This window comes from Euleptes europaea, chromosome 1 (assembly GCF_029931775.1).
Source record: "Euleptes europaea isolate rEulEur1 chromosome 1, rEulEur1.hap1, whole genome shotgun sequence".
Lineage (NCBI taxonomy): Eukaryota > Metazoa > Chordata > Lepidosauria > Squamata > Sphaerodactylidae > Euleptes > Euleptes europaea.
In genome coordinates this window covers 43,854,276-43,870,747 of record NC_079312.1, presented here as the reverse complement: position 1 = coordinate 43,870,747, position 16,472 = coordinate 43,854,276, and positions in this window count along the sequence as shown.

Genomic DNA, 16,472 nt, shown 5'->3' with positions numbered 1-16,472 from the left:
TGGAAGCAGAACTGCTTAGGTTTGATCCCTTACTGGTCTTAAACTAGCTACTATCTCTCAGCCTAACCTGCCTCACAGCTGGGAAGCCAAAAGGGGAGATATGGAATGAAGGAGGAGGAGGAGGAAGAGGAAGAAGAAGAAGAAGAGTTGGTTTTATATGTTGACTTTCTCTACCACTTAAGGAAGAATCAAACTGGCTTACAATCACCTTCCCTCCCCCTCCCCGCAACAGACACCCTGTGAGGTAGGTGGGGCTGAGAGAGAGTGACTAGCCCAAGGTCACCCAACTGGCTTCATGTGTAGGAGTGGGGAAACAAACCTAGTTCTCCAGATCAGAGTCCACCGCTCCAAACCACCGCTCTTAACCACTACACCCCACTAGCTCTTGCACCCTGTAGCTATGTGGAAGAATTCCAGGATAAAAATGCAAGAGTGTATTTCTCATGAAAAAACTAGTGACACCAGGTCTATTGTGTCTTTATTGTGTGAACTGCAGTATATTATTATTAAAATATATTCTAAAGCCCGTACGCCTTTAAAATGTAGTAGAACTCACAATGGGATACTTCGGCATTATTAACTTGCAGGTTTAAGAGCCCTAAAAACTATGCTACATATGGAAAGTCACATTAACGCATCTTCATATATGCTGTAAGTTTATATTGTTTTATTAGAGAAAAGCTATAAAAAACAGATTTGTCTGGAATTATTGATTTTTTTCCCTTCTGTGTCTGGTGTAGCATGCGTTCCTCCCAGACGCCCTTAAATGAAGCTTTAGGCTACAAATGAAAATATGTACATGCAATTATACTGTAAAAAGATACTACAATGTCATTTGGCATGTTATTGATGCAATATAATAGCTGGCCGAAAGCAGCCAGCAGGGAATAAAACTTGCTGAGTTGGAAAAAAAAATGTATTATGTTAGAGAAGAAAGGGGCAAAGGGAAAAAAATGTAAATCCACAGCTACACTTTCAAACCTCTTCTGCCACTTAGCAATGTTTGTGAATTTTATTTTGGAGCTCTTCGAATGGTAGGATTACAGTTGACTTAAATGCTAAATCCTTTAAAGAGTATTGTCATGACGACTGTGGCTACTTGATATTAGCAACTGCAGTGTTCGAGATGATATTCCCTGTTCCGAGATCTTTGCTCTCTACAGGGTTGGCTGCAAGGTTTTAGGGGACTATGGGCACAGGGAGTCTATGGGCCCCTCCTTTGCATTTCTACCACAACTGAGGCCACATTCCCCCCCCCCTCCACCATCCCCATTGTGGCTCTATTCTCTTCACCAGTTACAGCCACTTTCTACTGAGATCCCTGTAACGGCAGTGCTCGTAGGAGCAAAATCCAGCCCCCTCCCTTCAGTCCCAATGAATACTGTTCAGGACAAACAAAAGGAAATACTTCTTTACTCAATGAGTAATTAAAGTGTGGCAGTCACTTCCAGTGAATATAGTGGTGGATACTAGCATAGATTACTTTGGAAGACAGATTACTGTAGCCAAGTAGCCAAGGTGAGCATGGTGTAATGGCTAAGAGCAGCAGACTCTAATCTAGAGAACCGGGTTTGATTCCCCACTCCTCTGCATGAGTGGTGGACTCTAATAAGGTGAATGGGGTTTCTTTCTCCACTCCTACTCATGAAGTGACCTTGGGCTAGTCACAGTTCTCTTCGAACTCTCTCAGCTCACGTACCTCACAAGGTGTCTGCTATGGGGAGGGAAGATGATTGTAAGCTGCTTTGAGATGCCATAAAGGTAGAGAAAAGCAGGGTATAAAATCCAACTCTTCTTCTTCTAGAGGGACCCTCCATGTCAAGCAGCAGTAAACCTCTGTAAACTAGTGCTAGGAGACAACATCAGAAGAAGGCCTTGGCCTCTATGCCCTTTTTTTAACCTCCAGTGCAGCTCATTGGCCACTGTGTGAAAAAAGGGGCTACATTGGATGGATCACTGATCTGATCCAGAAGGCTCTTCTTATGTTCTTATGTTACACGCAGATCCAAAAGGAGGAAGAAAGAAACTTGTCCATGTTTCAGTGAACACGGGCCCATCTCCCCTAAATGTGTGTACATCTGTTTGTAAGAAACAGTCGACATGCATTCACCTTACAAATGAAACCACAAAGCAGTAGCTGGAGAAACATGGGGCTTGTATCACACTTTCAGCTGTACATACAATGTGAGAATTAGTCAACACACACACGTGTGTGTGTGTAAAGTGCCGTCAAGTCGCACCCGACTTATGGCGACCCCTTATGGTGTTTTCAAGGCAAGAGACTAACAGAGGTGGTTTGTCACTGCCTTCTTCTGTATAGCAACTCTGGACTTCCTTGGTGGCAGGGCCATCTTAACGCATGGGCCCGATGGGCACTTGCCTGGGGGCCCCACAAGCATAGGGGCCCTATGCTAATCTGTGTAGTCTAGACTAAACTTTTTATTCCTGTGAGTGGTTGTTGTAGGGGCCCCAGCACACTGGTTTGCCCAGGGGCCCATAATGCTGTTAAGACGGCCCTGCTCGGTGGTCCCCCATCCAAATAATAACCAGGGCTGACCCTGCTTAGCTTCTGAGATCTGACAAGCTTCTGAGATCTGACGAGATCAGGCTAGCCTGGGCCATCCAGGTCAGGGCAGTCAACACACATACAAAGAACAATTAAGTGTACACTGTCCATGGATTGTATGTATGTTCTCTGTAACTTGTGAACAGGGCTAGAGTCACTCCAGTCAGGGCTTCCTGGAGTAGGCAGCAGAGTGGGAGTTGTTTTGCACTCTGCGTTCTCCATTTATTTATTAAACGGTTTTTAGACTTTCTCCAAATAAGGACTCAGGGTGAGTTACTGTGGCTTGGGGGTGGGGAAAATCCCACAGAAAAGCACAAAAACAAATTAGAACTCACATGTAATTAGGATATTGCAAATTTTGCTACAAATGCGTTCAATAGTGGACCTTACAATATTTGAAGGTGTCAATCAGGTGCAAATCGATCACCTGATCATTCAGTTTGTGCCAAACAGCCACAGATGTCTGCTGAACTGGTTTGCATTTGGTTTTCCCAAAACTACTCATGCGCAATGTCACTGCCAGTTCACAATGATCAGTGGCCATTATCATCACTGTCTTGTTCAATGAACACCAAAGGGTGGGATGATACTGAAACACAGCATTCATTTATGATTGAATCAAAGCTGGTAAAAGTCACTCTTGGCAACAGATGCTGTCTACTTATCTAGCAGTAGGGCTGGGTCCAGGAGCACCCCCAAATGACAGACCTGTTCCTTCAAGGGGAGTGCAACACCGTCCAGAACAGGTGACACCATAAGTCTTGGGTCACAGTTTCCCCTCACCAGTAGCCCTTCCATCTATTGGATTACCCTTCGCTTTATTCATCTACACCCATTCCAAAATTACATCCAGGCACCAGATCTACAGCCTTTCTGGGATTGGTCAGAAGTGTGAGATAGATAGGATTTCCTGGTCTCTCTTTGCTACCGGTGGGAGGTTTGGGGGGCAAAGCCTGAGGAGGGCAGGGATGGGGGAGGGGAGGGACTTCAATGCAATAGAGTCCAATTGCCAAAGCGGCCATTTCCCCCAAGCTATCTGATCTCTAACGGCTGGAGATCAGTTGTAATAGCAGGAGATCTCCAGCTAGTGCCTGGAGGTTGGCAACCCTAGAGAAAGAGGTGAGTGCCAGCCACATGTTGGTGACAACCCAGCCCAAATCTCTAGATGACTCACCCCGCGGTTTCATGTAGATGTTCAAAAGCAGTTCAATCATGGTAAATTTTACTAATGATCACATTAATGTCAACATTCTCAGCACCCCTGAAATATATACTCTGACCAACAGCTGCAATGCAGGTTACAAAAGAACCTTCACAACACCTGCTGAGATTTTTAAAACTGAAGAGACCTTCTGCATCCTAAGCATGTGCTCTACCAAATATAGTCCAATACAATTGCCTTTATTTATATGGCTAAAAAGACAAGTTCAGAAAAATGGGATAAATGTCTCCATAGAATTACATAGAAGGACTCCTTGATGCAAATACATACATTATACAGTCTGACAGATGGAATAATAGTAATATTGAAGAGCTATCTTTATAGCCCAGCTAGTCATCTGAATCATACCACCAGTGCACCAGGTTCATACTCATGAAGATGTAAAGAATACAAAATAATAAATTTAATAATGTGTACATTCTAGAAGAAAGCTTTTGTCTGTTATGAGACCTATGGTCACAAGGATTGTGGAAACAATAATTAACAAGTTAACATGGCCTATTTAGTAATTATCTGCTCTGTCTGAAAACAAGGAAAAGTGGCTAAGGATAAATCTAACAAGAAACATCTGCCTTTTATGTTTCATTGTGACGTCAACATGTCTTTATTGGTTTCCCAAGGACTACGTAAAACTTTTATGCAGGGACCTGAAAAAGCCATGTTATTGTATACAATTTGTGGGTGGGGGGGAGAGATCTAGCACTGATAAAAAGAGGGCTTTTTCTCCCAGAGACCATTATATAGTGCTATTATAATCTATGCAGTACTTTGCACTAGAACTACTGTGAAGAACCCATTTACGACACAGAAGGCAGATTTAAACAACAGGAAAAGGTGCCCAAACATTCTTCTCTCTTTTCATATAACTTCAGTCGTTGGTTGATGCTTTTGTTAAGCAAGTTCCAGATGTTATGGGTTAGGTTTTCTATTTGCTTGCACCATTGTGTTGCAAGAGCCAAGAGGAGAGAGAACTCTGAGGAGGGGATGTGTTTTGATTCATAAGCTGGAGAGTCATATAACACACATATGACCATGGGGAGATCTATAGCCTTGCATGCCATTATTGGGGGGATTACCAAAAAAAAAAAAAAAAAGCTTTCCAAAACAACTCCAAGCAACAGGCAAAAGCAATGTGCTATAAGAGAGGGAGGGGACACTGTCAGTTTCCTGATGTGGCCTTCTGTGTAGTTTTGAGTAATCCAAACCACTCTAACCCATTTCTGGTAGGCTTAGCATAACCATAAAAGTAGAGAAAACATTTGTTTTCTCCTCACACCAACAAAGTATCTCCACACCATAAATCCACACTTCCTTAAAGGCAGCTCCCGGTGGCACTTAAATTCTCTATGTCATTGGAACTACACAGAACGAAAACATCAGTAAATATTGCTCTTTCTACATAGGGTTGCCAGACTCCATTTTCTCCAGGTGAACTGACCTCTATCGCATGGAGATCAGTTGTAATAGCAGGAGATCTCCAGCTAGTACCTAGAGGCTGGCAACCCTAAGCGTCTTCCTTGATAGTCTTCCTTCCAAGTGCCAACCCTGCTTAGCTTCTGAGATAGGGTTGCCAACCTCCAGGTGTTATAGCAATTCAAAGCAAAAGCACCAGTAAATATTGTGCAAAAAAGATAACAACAACAAGGTTATTGCTCTTAGATAACATATATTCAAAATGATTCTAATAAGCACAATCCAAATTGAGCAGAACACCACAATAATTATGTACAAAATGGTCTTAAAGAGACCCAATGTGAAAACGCAAGGCGTTACAATGAATAAATATCAGGCACAGTTGCTCAATTCCTATGAGTCCATAAAGTGCAAATGCAATAATTTAGGCAATAATTTAGGCAGCAAAAACCGGACATAGTGCGATGGAAATCCGGTATAATTCCATTTCATGCAATACTTTCTCAAGCTTCATAAGTCCTTCATTGCATCATTTCATGAAGGAGTATACCTTCCTTGTACGCATGGACATGCGTACAAGGAAGGTATACTCCTTCATGAAATGATGCAATGAAGGACTTATGAAGCTTGAGAAAGTATTGCATGAAATGGAATTATACCGGATTTCCATCGCACTATGTCCGGGTTTGCTGCCTAAATTATTGCATTTGCACTTTATGGACTCATAGGAATTGAGCAACTGTGCCTGATATTTATTCATTGTAACGCCTTGCGTTTTCACATTGGGTCTCTTTAAGACCATTTTGTACATAATTATTGTGGTGTTCTGCTCAATTTGGATTGTGCTTATTAGAATCATTTTGAATATATGTTATCTAAGAGCAATAACCTTGTTGTTGTTATCTTTTTTGCACAATATTTACTGGTGCTTTTGCTTTGAATTGCTATAACTTCCAATTAGCACTTGTAGCCGTTTGTGATTACAACCTCCAGGTGTTAGCTGGAGATCTCCTGCTATTACAACTGATCTCCAGCCGATAGAGATCAGTTCCCCTGGAGAAAATGGTCGCTTTGGTAATTGGAGTCTATGGCATTGAAGTCCCTCCCCTCCTGAAACCCTGCCCTCCTCAGGCTCCGCCCCCAAAACCTCCCGCCGGTTGCAAAGAGGGACCTGGTAACCCTACTTCCATAGGAAGCATCACTGTACTGAAATGTCTTTGGAGGCCTTAGGGTTGCCAACTGCCAGGTGGCGAAGAGGGACTTGGCAACCCTAAGGTCTCTGCATTCAGTCCTCAGCCAGTCCTGAGTATATAAGATGTTGGGACAGTCAGTGTTTGTGTGTGTGTAAACCATTACTTTTGAGGGTTGTTAATTAAAAAAAGGAGGAGGAAAAGGTGATTTTCATAGAACTGGAAATGAGACACCGTGGCTTAGTGGTAGAGCATCTACTTGGTGTGCAGAAGGTCCCAGGTTCAATCCCCGGCATCTCCAGTTAAAGGGACTAGGCAAGTAGGTGATGTGAAAGACCTCCGCCTGAGACCCTGAAGAGCCGCTGCCGGTCTGAGTAGACAATACTGACTTGATGGACCAAGGGTCTGATTCAGTATAAGGCAGCTTCATGTGTTCATGTGTACATGTATGTTCATTGAAGCACACTGAATGAAAAAACAGTTTTCTTTATAATTTTCACCTTTGTCTGCAAATTTTCAACTTGAAATGTCTTGAATACTGAGATGTTGGGGGAGGTTGAGGGGAGTAACCAATCAGAACAGGACTTGGGCATTAACTTAAGTGCACGGTCATAACTGCTGTTCAATTTCTTACTCTACGATGCCAATTTGCACAGAAAAGATTAGGATGAAATAGTATGTTTTAACTACGATGCCCTGATTGGGGCCTGAGAACAAGACACAATTCTCAGAGGGTGTTTAGACTCAGTTGGTTCCATGCTGCCGAAAAAGCTTAACATTTGAGACAAGCAATCCCTTTATACCCTTTCAAACATTATCCATGAATGGGATGCTCAAAAGAAGAAATGGTCATTTGGTACCTCTAGATTTTATATGTGGAGCTCCTATTTCTATATTCTGCTGTATTGAGATGTTATGACATAAGAATAACTTCACAGAGGCAAGCTGTAATTATAGAAATACTGGCTCATTCTCTAGGGATGCGTTTATTAAAACATACACTGTTATACCGCTTAAAATAATGTTACTGTTGGGATTCTTTCCCCCCCTGCTTAAAATGTAATGCTGTTATTTTGAAAGGCATTTTTCTCTGGGGGTTATCCGTTTTATCCAAGAATAACCAAAGGGGCTGCAGTTATTTATTGCATTAGCTGCATTTTCTTTTGTTTTTAAATAACATTCCGTTTCTGGTGCTCATCCAAAATGTATGACAAAGCAATAGTGACTATCCAGTAAGTGGAAATACTGCCAAGAAGTATAATTCCTTTCTGAGGAGGGAACTTTTCATCCTTTGTGTCATATTGTTGTTGATCTCCAGTGGCATTATAAAATTTCATTTTTAAAAGATGATGATGATGATGATGATGATGATGATGTGACAGCTCCTGATATTAAGGAACATATTGTTATCACATCTAGGGATTTTTGCACAATCTCCTTACCTACCTCTGAGTCATGTCCTCCATTGTAGGGAAATTGAATTTGTCGGAATGTCTGCATTTAATTCTTGGTCAAACCATGTAACATAGCATTCTCCATAGGATAAATGGATAAGCAGCATGTATTGTAAAGGAGCTCAATTATGATTCTAGCTTGTCTCAGTGCACGAGAAGTGTGCATTCCAGAATTCCCAAGCCAAAAGTATACACAAAAAAATGCTGTTCCAGGCTGTTACCATGGTTTTCCAGAACAGTTACACAAATCCAGGATCCTTAAGCGTTACAAAACACATGCACACACCAAAACATTGTGTATTTTGTTGTTGTTGTTGTTGGGTGCTTACCATCAGAAGCAGCAAGTGTCTTGTTTTTCTTTGATTCTCCAAATTTCCCAGGCAGTGGGACAGGAAAGGCAGCTCCTAGCCAGCCAGGTATGGGGCCTGGCAGAGCTTCCATTCTAAGCTGCTCCTTCTTCCTTCCCAGCTTTGTGGGAGCAGAGCCCTTGTTTTCTCTGCAGGTAGAATGCCGGGGGCGCCCTGTTCAGAGGCCCATAGAACTGAACCCCTTGATCCAATTCACTTGAAACCTGTGTGGTCTTAAGTGGACAGGCAGCACTAGCTCCCCAGCAATTTTGGTGTCGTTTGGTTGAAAAACAGCCCCTCCAGTCCCCCATACGCAATAATAGCAGAACTGCCATTCACTTTCCCTCCCTCGTTCCTCCCTTTGTGAAAGGAAACAAACAACAGACCAGAATAAGGAAGGTTGGCAAATGCAGAGTTTTCCGTGGAAAGGTAAAAAAAAGTTATTGTCAATCACTGTAACAGTAGGAAAATGAAATTAATGCATACAAGGTTGGTGGGGTTTTTTTTTAATGCTGGTTGCCAGCGCCATACCCTTAAGGGATATTTAGGTTAGATGGAAGATTATGTTCTATGTAAATTTGGTGCCACCATGGTGTAGTGATTAAGAGCAGTGGACTCTAATCTGGAGAACTGGGTTTGAGTCTCCTCTCCTCCATGTGAAACCTGTTGGGTGACATTGGGCTAGTCACAGTTCTCTCAGAATTCCCTCAGCCTCACCTACTACCTCTGTTGTAGGGAGGGGAAGGAGACTGTAAGCCGCTTTGAGACTCCTTAAAGGTAGAGAAAAATGAGGTATAAAAACCAACTCTTCTTTTTCTTCTTCATTATCTTTAAAAACAGCTGCTCCAGACCCTCACACTGGTTCCCCATTGACAATAATGGTCCCAAAACACAGGTATCTGAAAAACAACACAGACTTGAATCCCAAATCGGTAATGGCCTACCTAATTTTCATTTACACAGAATTATTAAAGTAGGGGAACTATGAATGATAGAAGTCCTTACTTGCAGTCTGAAACGGTAAAGACTGTTCTCCCGCCTCACCTTACTGCCACCTCATTACCATCTCGTTTTGCTGCAAGTATAGACCAGGCCTAAGTCTGATATGCTGTCTACCACAACACAGTCTAAACTGAGATCCCTTCATAGGTTTGCCAACCTCCAGGTAGTAGCAGGAGATCTCCTGCTATTTCAACTAATCTCCAGCCGATAGAGATCAGTTCACTTGGAGAAAATGGCCGCCTTTGGCAATTGGACTCTATGGCATAGAAGTAGGGTTGCCAGGTCCCCACTCACCTTCGGCCGGAGGTTTCTCGGCATACCTTGTGTGTGTGCGTGTGCCGTTTACAACCAGAAGTGCTGCCTCGCAAGGAGCCTTAGACCACTCAAACTCTTTACCATTCAAACTAAGAGTTTGAGTGGTCTAAAGCCCCTTGCGAGGCGGCACTTCCACTTGTAAACCGGAGGTATCAAGTCAGCGCGCGCGTGCACGATTGTCCGCCGGCCCTCAGCTGGTCGGCGGGCAGAGGGGCACATTACCAGGGGTTTGCCCGCCACCAGCCGGCACCTGGCAACCCTACATAGAAGTCCCTCCCCTCCCCAAACCCCGCCCTCCTCAGGCTCCGCCCCAAAAACCTCCCGCCGGTTGTGAAGAGGGACCTGGCAACCCTAGCCCTGCACCAGAGTGGAACCATGGTAAAGGTTTACCCATACTGTTGCTGTGCTTCAGAGCAGCGCAGATAAAGGAAATATCAACATCATAATGTACTCCAGTTTGCAGTAAGATCTAGTTATATTCACTATACAGAGTTCCAAGTTCCAAAGTGCGTATGTGTTTTTTTCCTATTCATTCTCCCACTCTGCAAATAGCCCACAGCTTGAAATCTAGCTGCGTCAGACCAACGCTGGCTCTCGCTGTTGCCCATTTATGATATAACCTGATTTGTGTTTGTCCAGGTCGCAAGTCTATATTTAGCGTTTGGGCAGCCAAGCAGTGAGCTCACCTTTCTTTCGTCCTGATCCAATTTCCATGTTATTGACTGAACCTTAACTGGGAACATGTCTATCAGAAGGCATCTTGGATGTGCCGGCCGATCCTTCTTCTCTCATAAATATCCCAGTAGAAGCTATTCTGTTCAACATCAGAAACAAACCAAATTCCACCATCTGTTAATATATGGCTGTCTGGCCTCTCTCCTGCTTTCAGTGGGAACTTTCTGGTTCACACGTCTTGGGCTTCCTCAGCCGAGGCCTAACTCCCTGCTCCCCACCCCCACGTTTTATCATTCTGCTGGGAAACTGAAAGATACTCACTTAACCCAAATGGCTGGCTGGTGACTCATATGCTTGTTTGAAATCTATTGAGCATATGAATCTCCCTTATCTCCCTCTGAATGTTTTCAATCGGTTCTAATGAAAACACTTAACCATTGCCTGCTTGCTGACCTCCCTCTGACTTTGCATAGGTTTCTGAGTAGGCTAATTTCGGAAGACCTTATGGGGTGGTGTAAGTGCTAAATCAAAGGAAGAGTAAGCACTCAGATTTACAACAGAGTATTTGGTCTTCCCTAAGCAAACATTCTCTGTTCTAAAGTGAGAATGTACTGAGACATCCTCCTCCTCTTGACTACCCACCCATTTATCAATGGGTGGCTATGATCCAAAGTCTTTCGACCCCTTTGAAAGCTGCAAGTGAAATAACAAATCTATTTGCTTTGTGAGGCTATGAGCAAAAGTGAAATTATGGTGATGCCTTGATGTAGGTTGTTATCCTGTGACAGCACTTCCTATCTCCTCAAACAGTGGTTTTTATGTGGATCAGCCACAGACCATGCACAGCTACAGACCATGCACAGTTAAGAACATAAGAACATAGGAAAGGCCATGCTGGGTCAGACCAAGGTCGATCAAGTCTATTCACACAGTGGCCAACCAGGTGCTTCTAGGAAACCCACAAATAAGACGACTGCAGCAGCATTGTTCTGCCTGTGTTCCAAAGCCCCTCTCCTCCATGAACATGTCCACTCCCCTCTTAAAGCCGTCCAAGTTGGCAGCCATCACCACATCCTGAGGCAGGGAGTTCCACAATTTAACTATACTTCCTTTTATCTGTTTTGAATCTCTCACCCTCCAGCTTTAGCAGATGACCCCGTGTTCTAGTATTATGGGAGAGGGAGAAAATCTTCTCCCTGTTCACTCTCTCCATGCCATGCATGATTTTATAGACCTCTATCATGTCTCCCCTTAACCGCCTTCTTTCCAAACTAAACAGCCCCAAGCATTTTAACCGCTCCTCATAGGGCAGTTGTTCTAGCCCCCTGATCATTTTGGTTGCTCTTTTCTGCACCTTCTCAAGCGCTGCAATATCCTTTTTTAGGTGAAGTGACCAGAACTGTTCACAGTATTCCAAGTGTGGTCTCACCACAAATTTGTACAAGCAGCCAGCAGACCCCACGCAATTAACATGGATTCATGTACTACTGGCCGTGAACATGTGAGGCCCACTGCTGCCTTAGCTCTTTATTTCTTCATTTCTAAAAAGAGTTATGGACTCTGACCAGAAAAAAATAGCCAGAATTTAAATAAGAAAAGAAGATGTACTGGAGATCAATCTTCGTCAGGAATCATACCCTTGACCTAGAAGGCTTATGAGCTTCCACAAACACAGATATGAAGAAGTACTAGCACGGGTCAGGGCCAGTCAGGGGCGCTTTTGTGTCCAGAGGAATTCTCATATATGCCACAGCTGAGCCCTGTCATTAACATCAAATCCAGCCCAAAGTTCTGATGAACCGTGACAGAAATCAGTCTCTGATACAAACTGTACTATTTTATTTATCTATTTATTTCCATCTCAGCTTTCTGTTCCAACAGAACACCCAGGACAGCTAACAAATATAAAGCATCCAAATAATTAAAAAAAAAAAGTTAACCAGTAATTAACTAAATATTATCAGATTATCAGATATTATAGATAAGCAGGGCTGAGTAGATGGAAAGGCAGTTACTATCAACGTTGTTGATCTTGGACCAAAAGAGGGGTGAGTCCAGCAGCACTTATCTTGCTAGAGGTTCTTTCTTCTCTTTCAATTCATTTCAGCATCTGGTTCATCCATTCATTGGGTCAACAACTCTGTAATGCGAGTTCCAACAGGGTTATCCTACAGGTGATTGGGTAAATGGTCTCTTGCATTACCACTGCTTGAATTAGAAGACCCTCAAGGAAAAAAAGTGCCCGTGAATGGTGTTAGGACAGTTTAATGAAACCTGTCTGTCTGAGAGCAAAATATCATGAAAGGTAGCAACATTCCTTTCTGAACACACTCATGATTCTCCTGAGGATTATATAAACCCTAAGAAGGATCAGATGGACTGAAACATTTAATGTGATTTTGTCTAGAGAATATAGAAATCTTAGTACCTTTTGTATTGCTCTCTCACTTTGGCTCTGTAAGTACAGAAAATATATGGAACAAGAGCAGCTGGGCAAAAGAGTAAAATGTAGGGCTCAACCCATAATTTGACATTAGATATCCTTTCTTGTCAAGCCTTAATTAGTTGTGTATTCATTTGTTTACACCCTTTCTCCCCAATGGGAACTCAATGCATAGGGTTGCCAGGTCCCTCTTCACCACTGGTGGGACATTTTGGGGGTGGAGCCTGAGGAGGACGGGGTTTGGGGAGGGACTTCAATACCATAAAGCCCAATTGCCAAAATGGCCATTTTCTCCAGGTGAACTGATCTCTATCGGCTGGAGTTCAGTTGTAATAGCAGATCTCCAGCTAATACCTGGAGGTTGGCAACCCTACCAATGCAGCTTATATCACTCTCCTCCCCTCTGATTTATCCTCACAACAAGTTTGTGAGGCAGGTCAGGCTGAGAGTAAGGGATGAGGCCAACATTACCCAGTGAGTTTCCGTAGCAGGGAGGGGATTTGAAACTGAGTTTCCCAGATCCTAGTCTGGTGCTCTAACCACTATACAACATTAGCAGTTGCTGGCAGCCCCCATAAACTGACTATGTAGCTTAAGGGGAGAACAAGGCAAAACACAATATTTGAAGGAAGACATCTTCTGCCTCCTTCCCCTTTTACAGCTTTTAGCTGATATTCAGTGGAGCTCCCACCAGAAAGAACCTCCCAACTCCAGTACTGTTCCTATTTGCCCTATAGGAGTTGCCAGGTTCCCCATGGCCAGCAGCAGGGGATGGAGGGTAGAGCTCCCAGATCCAGTCTGGGAAACTCCTGGAGATTTGGGGGTGAAGCCTGCAGAGGACAGAGACCTCAGTGCGGTACAGTGCCATTGAGTTAGGGTTGCCAGGTCCCTCTTTGCCACAGGCGGGAGGTTTTGGGGGCGGAGCCTGAGAAGGGTGGGGTTTGGGGAGGGGAGGGACTTCAATGCCACAGAGTCCAATTGCCAAAGTGGCCATTTTCTCCAGGAGAACTGATCTCTATCAGCTGGAGATCAGTTGTAATAGCAGGAGATCTCCTGCTACTACCTGGAGGTTGGTAACCCTACATAGACTCCACCCTCCCAAGCATCCATTATATCCAGGGGAACTGATCTCTGTAGTCTTAAATTGAGTTGTAATTCCAGGGGATCCCCAGGCCCCACTTGGAGGCTGGCATCCCTACCTAGAGGGTGAAAACATGATGGTAATGAAGACAGCAGGCATAGGTTTGCCCTATACCTATTGTCGTCACTGCTATGACCTAAGTCAGAACCAAGTGGGCACTACCAGGAGAGCAGGGGCCACATGGCTCAACCTGTTCCTGGCTGCCAGTGGCCTTTAAGGGCAGTGGTCCAGCAGGATCTATCCTTGTAAGTTAAAGAGAAAGTCTGTGTTTGGAACCCAATTGCTGTCTCTCCCAGAACTGGCCAGAGGGAAAAACAGAAAAGACAAAGGGTTGTCATCAACTTTAAGCCAAGTTCAAAGGACAGTGACTCCTTGAGCTTTTAAAAAAGTTGCCTTGAAACTTTGCTGGGGGCTAAGAAAATTCAGTTCAACCCCCCCACGCACTCTCTCACAATACAGGATTACATGCTCAGAAACCGCAGACACCTATTGCATTGTAAAGGGTAGTCATATAGCAAGGCACGTCTCCCACAAGTTTTTCAAGGCTCGTCAGTTTTTCCATGGCTAAGCTTTCCCAGTCCAGTCTTAAACTATCCGTTTTTCCTCCACTCGGCATCAAGGAATGTGAAGAACTCATCCCGACTGACCACATTTAATAAAATGACCAGTGATTCCTCACAAAGTTAGAACAGACAATAACCCAAACGATTCATTTGATCTTGGGTTACAGTGTTCTTTGACCACAAAATGAGATGTTTTAATTTCTTTTTGATACATCTGATACACGTTTTGACAAAACGAAATTACATTTGGGTTGAAAACTATGTCGCTCATCTTGATGGGTTATGTTGGCTTCAGATCCTCAGTACCCAAGATGTGATGATGCAATCACATCAGCCTTGCGCAGTGTTGAGTCTTATAGATGATCGCTCTTATGGATTTATGAGATTTGAGATTGTTGTATTTTCTTTTTTTTAAAATCTGATTTGTTGTTTAGTTTAAATTGTGATCACTCAGACTGCTGCCATATGAATGGATATTTGTTTGTTTGTTTGTTTTAAGCATATTAGATCACTTTGTCTCCCTGAAGCGATTCAAAAGGGCTCACAAAACAAATAATGTTCAAAATTACCAAAAATAAAGAGAATGGGAAAAAGTCGCCTAGATGGACCTCATTGGCTGCTAGCATGCTGCAGCAAGCCACTGGGACCTTCCTTGGTTCCTTCCTCCTTGGCTTTCAAATTGGATAGCTCTCTTTTTTGGAACATGATGTTACACTATAGGTCAGGGGAGATCCAGCATGGTGTAGTGGTTAAGAGCGGTGGTTTTGAGCAGTGGACTCTGGAGAACCGGGTTTAATTCCCCACTCCTCCACATGAGTGGTGGAGGTTAATCTGGTGAACTGGATTTGTTTCCCCACTCCTACACATGAAGCCAGCTGGGTGACCTTGGGCCAGTCACAGCTCTCTTAGAGCTCTCTCAGCCCCACCTACCTCACAGGATGTCTGTTGTGGGGAGGGGACGGTGATTGTAAGCTGCTTTGATTCTTCCTTAAGTGGTAGAGAAAAAACCAACTCTTCTTCAAACTCAATTGTTACGAAGGCCAGATATGACATAAATGGCACTTGCTCAGGCCTCGCCAGCCCAGATCAAGAGTGTGTGTGGGGGGGTCTGCCTCGGCTGGCTCGCAGGCCGGACAAGAGCTCTCAAGGGGCTGGATCCAGCCTGTGGTCCTTATGTTTGACACCTCTATTATAGATGTTCTGTTTTCAGGTTTTCCCACCCACAATACTCTCCTTCCCAAAACTGTTTTGCCCCAATCTTTTTGAAAAGAATGCAACCCAAGTACATCAGCAAGCTATCTTGAAGCATTTTCCTGTCCTGTATACACACACACACACACACACTGATAACTGAAGTGAAACAAAGTTGAATAAAATATCCTAAAATGGACAAGTTAAAATACATTTGTCAGCATATTAAAATACAAAAAAAGAAAAAATACATTATACCATGCGTCACCCATCACTCATCATCTGGTGCATCACAAAAAGTATAACCCTTTTTATTTTGAGCGTTCCTTTTAGTAATGGCCTTACAACAAAATTTAGCTACATAGTAAGATATAGCGGGATTTTTATCCTCTAGCAGAAATTGAATGATTGAACTCTCATTGGTTATAGATTGATGTAAAAGGCCAAATTGTTGTAACCAGGGGTCAATGATAGTTCTTCTAAATTCCAGGTAAAATTCACAGTGTAATAAAATGTGTGCCAGGGATTCTTCCTCTCCGGCTGTACATAAACATTTTCTCAGCTCTCTAGGTTGATTTAGAAATCTACCTAGGAGAACAGCCAAGGGAAGGGCATAAAACTGTGCTCTGGAGAGCCCATTATTTCATGTTGATTCCTTACCTTTTGGGTACCTTATTCTAGTTTTATAGGGTTAAGGTCCCCCCCCCCATTTTTGTTATTTCTATGTCTTACTTTTTTCACCAGATTGCAACAACATGATTCCATTTTAATATATTCCGAAGTTCTCACTCTGGATATAAATAAGCAATAAGTTTCCATTGCTGCATCCAGTTTCCATTATAAGAGAATAGCGCTTTGCCAGCTCTAGAGAGCTGTTCCTGCTCAGGGACAGTCCTAGCTATTTCCCCTCTGCTTTTGTGTGCATAGTCAACACCCTCAGTTCTTGGCTT